Source organism: Triticum dicoccoides, chromosome 6A (assembly GCF_002162155.2).
Source record: "Triticum dicoccoides isolate Atlit2015 ecotype Zavitan chromosome 6A, WEW_v2.0, whole genome shotgun sequence".
Lineage (NCBI taxonomy): Eukaryota > Viridiplantae > Streptophyta > Magnoliopsida > Poales > Poaceae > Triticum > Triticum dicoccoides.
In genome coordinates this window covers 4,850,796-4,855,065 of record NC_041390.1, presented here as the reverse complement: position 1 = coordinate 4,855,065, position 4,270 = coordinate 4,850,796, and the positions used below count along the sequence as shown (strand labels likewise).

At 51.9% G+C, this 4,270-nt stretch overlaps 1 pseudogene; it reads right to left on the bottom strand.

Moving 5' to 3' along the window:
• Nucleotides 1-907: 907 nt before the first annotated feature.
• Nucleotides 908-3,120, bottom strand: LOC119315432 (annotated as a pseudogene).
• Nucleotides 3,121-4,270: the final 1,150 nt, after the last annotated feature.

Here is a 4,270-nt window from a genome sequence, read left to right as displayed (position 1 = left end):
CGATGAATGTGTGGCACTAGGCAGTGATACTCCGGTTAGTACTTTTGCCTAACTACTGACAAACTAGTTCTCGTTCATTCAACACTTTCATATCATATTTACCGTTAGAATCTCTTCTCAAACATGTAGGGGACCGGTGGCTCGTTGACCCCAGTCACTCCGATCTGGCAAGGTGGTGCTGGTATTGGTGGTGGAGGTCTTGGCGGTGGCTTTCTTGGCTGATGTGTTTCGACGATGATGATGTTGAGGATCTTTAGATGATGAACTTTAGTATCGTTAGATGATGAACTTGAGTATCTCTATGATGATGATGATGATGATGATGATCTTGAGTATCTCTATGATGATGAACTTCATGATGATCTATGGATCTGTCTTATTTCTGTGTGTATATGGATATTGTCATATTTTCTGGTTTTAAATGTTGTCAAATTGAATTGAAACAGAGAAAACAGAGCAAATTAAAAAAACAGATCTATGCCGACGGCATAGCCATGTCCAGGAGTGCCGAGCGGCCGCCACGCCGTAGAGGTCTGCCAACGGCCTGGCCGTCAGCATAGATAAAATCTATGCCGACGGCATACGGCCACGCCGTCGGCATACCTCTGCTGCCAGGAGCGCCCAGCGGCTGCCATGTGGCGGAGGTATGCCAACGGCCTGGCCGTCGGCATAGATTTTTATCTATGCCGACGGCCACCTCCGCCACGTGGCAGCTCGTGGTTGGTCAGCGTGTTTGACGGCGCCGTCGGTTGCCGTCAGGTGATAATCTCTGCCGATGGTGTACATATGCCGACGGCTGTACGGACGCCGTCGTCATTTATGCCTATGCCGACGGTCTGACACATATACGTGGACGTGATCTACGCCGACGGGTTTTGTCGACGGTGGAGGCTGTCGGCTTAGCTGTTCAGTCCGGTAGTGATTCGCGATTGGAAAAGCTCTTTGGGAGCATTGTCACCGTCACTCGTGCTGCTTTGACGTTGAGCTTGAGGACGTCCTCCCCTGTGTCGGTCACACATAATCAGTGTATATCACCGCCGACGACTAGAGCCCTGTCGACGCCTGGCTTCAAGCAGCTGCCATGCAGTCCACGAGCCAGAATCTCGTTGTAGCAACCCGACACGCCATGCTCGGACGAGAAGGTTTGGAGGTGCAAGTGAGGACGGTATTGTGACATCTCTACATACGCCATGACTACTTTGAAATGTCGACCAACGGCATTCGCACCCTTGTCATGGTCGCCAACTGGCAAAGCATAATTTATCCAGGATGCCCAACCAAACCTCGGTTCGGATGGTAGGGTCAGCCTGCTGCCGGTGGCCGGATCGCACACACAGAGCTTTTGGGGCACGCCCACGTGGGCAAGGACGAGGCCCTCGCGCGACGTGAGGGGGAAGCCACGACCGGTGGCCCGGTGCAGCCTGGTAGTGTCCGGCGCGGTGGTGTCCACCAGGAATAGCTCCTCCTCAATCAGCCCTCGGATCAGGTGGCCGCGCAGGTGGTGTAGAACGAATCGATCACCGTGCTGGAGGCGGAGGTGGCTGCGGAGGCCAGGGTCGTCCTTCAGGCGGCAACGCATGTCGACGCAGGTGGCTGCACAGCGCAGGAGTGTGGCCGGGTTGGTGAGTGTGGCGATGTCCACCAGCACATCCAACGGCAGCGAGGCCATTTGTTCACTCCGCCGCCGCCCACTTGCTTGTGTCCCCTACATGGGGCCACCGCCTGCCATGGGTGATTGGCGGCCTCAGTCTGGGGCAAGACTCGCATCCCGATCGAAGCTTAGATATAGGCGCAATCAGCGTCCACAACGATGCGCGAGCTTAAATAACCCCATCGGTTTTCCTTTGAATTCGGTATTCTCTCTGCATCTTGGAGGAAGAACATAGATCGGATTAGGCTTGTGCACCGTGGGATCTGTTTGGGTGGTTTAGGTGTGAAGAGGTTTCCTCAAACTGCGATTTATTGTGGGATCATTTTCACGTACAACCGTAAACACGTCCGTAAGATCCGTAGAGCGAAAAAAAATAACAGATTATCCGTCAAGAAAAGATGGACCGTGTGCAAGGATTAATCGTGTCGTCATATGCTACAGATAAAAGAACGGAAATGTTAACGCCCACACATGTGGGCGTTAGCCAACTCGCCCACACGCCTCCATCACCGTCCAGCGCCTTTTGCACGAATCTTGGCATAAAAAGGCTGATTTTGTGTGCCATGTAGGACAACTCGTGTGTGTGGCATGTGGGGGAGGTCGCCCACACGCCTGTTTTCTCTCCGCGGACAACGTTCGCCAGTCGGGGCGTGCGATGGAACTGCTATCGCGCCCGCACGCCACGCACCACTCCTGTTCCTCATCTCCCACGACTGCCATTCTCCCACCTCCCACACCCAAGCTGTCATTTGCCATGCTTTTGAAGGGTACATGGCAACTGCCCTATTTGTGATTGTAAGCATATGGCAACTCTCTTTTTACCCGAACATGTTATTGTTGCCATGTCTGTTTTGTAGCGTTACATGGCAACTGTATAGTGTTAGTAGGTGGCAACTCCTAAAGATACCACCGTCACCCACATGCCCGTCTCCTCTCCCACACACCAAAAGCCATCAGTTGCCATGTGTTTTGCAGGATACATGGCAACTGGCCTAGCGTGCTTGTAAGAAGATGGCAACTCTCTTTTTACCTGCAACATGTTTTTTGCCATGTTTTTTAGTGCTACATGGCAACTATTCAGTGTTAGTAGGTGGCAACTCTTAAAGTTTTTCCAAATCATGATAATTGTAGTTGTCCGACATGGCAACAGCTACACGTGTGGCGTGGGCAGGAACCCGCCCACACGCCTCGTGTGGCATGGACAGAAACCCGCCCGCACGACTGCGTCCGGGCGCGCGCAGCCACAGCCCGCACGTCCGGTGCAGCGCGATCGCCCCGCACGAGCACGCCCGGGCAAGCGAGGACGCAGCCCGCACGACCCGTCTCGGTCGTTGCCCCTCCCCGCCTGCGAGCCACACGCCCCGTGTGTCAGTAACCACGCGTCCCGCCGTGATTGCCATGGTACAGACCCTCTTTAATTGCCATGTTGCTGAATTGCAGTTGCCATGTTGCTGAACTACAGTTGCCATGTCGGACAACTACAGTTGCCATGTCGGACAACTACAGTTGCCATGGTTGCTCAACTACAGTTGCCATCTTAGGTCAAGTGTCGGATGCCATTTTTGGGCAACTACAGCTGTTGCCATGTCGGACAACTACAATTATCATGATTTGGAAAAACTTTAAAAGTTGCCACCTACTAACACTGAACAGTTGCCATGTAGCACTAAAAAACATGGCAAAAAACATGTTGCATGTAAAAAGAGAGTTGTCATCTGCTTACAAGCACGCTAGGGCAGTTGCCATGTATCCTGCAAAACACATGGCAACTGATGGCTTTTGGTGTGTGGGAGAGGAGACGGGCATGTGGGTGACGGTGGTATCTTTAGGAGTTGCCACCTACTAACACTATACAGTTGCCATGTAACGCTACAAAACAGACGTGGCAACAATAACATGTTCGGGTAAAAAGAGAGTTGCCGTATGCTTACAATCACAAATAGGGCAGTTGCCATGTACCCTTCAAAAGCATGGCAAATGACAGCTTGGGTGTGGGAGAGTGGGAGAATGGCAGTCGTGGGAGATGAGGAACAGGAGTGATGCGTGGCGTGCGGGCGCGATAGCAGTTCCATCGCACGCCCCGACTGGCGAACGTTGTCCGCGGAGAGAAAACAGGCGTGTGGGCAACCTCCCCCACATGCCACACACACGACTTGTCCTACATGGCACACAAAATCAGCCTTTTTATGCCAAGATTCGTGCAAAAGGCGCTGGACGGTGATGGAGGCGTGTGGGCGAGTTGGCTAACGCCCACATGCGTGGGCGTTAACATTTCCGAAAAGAAAATAGGGTGTGCTTCTAGGGCACATCTAAATGTGCTCTACTTATTGCACATCTAAGTGAGTGAGTCAAACATAAAGAGGAAAAAAAAAGTATCCACACGAATCTCAACGTAAGATCAATGACATAAGACTTAGATGTGCAATACTTATAGCACATCTAGATGTGCTTTAGCAAAACTGAAGAAAATAAGTATGATGCGTGCAGGGTCAGGAGACCACGTACGAAAACAAAAACAAAACGGAATGTAGCAAGCCAGGCATACAAACCTCGATCGCAAACTAAGATTGAGGAAGGAGAAGATGCGATGATGCCGAGGAACAAGTCGGGCTCCATCTT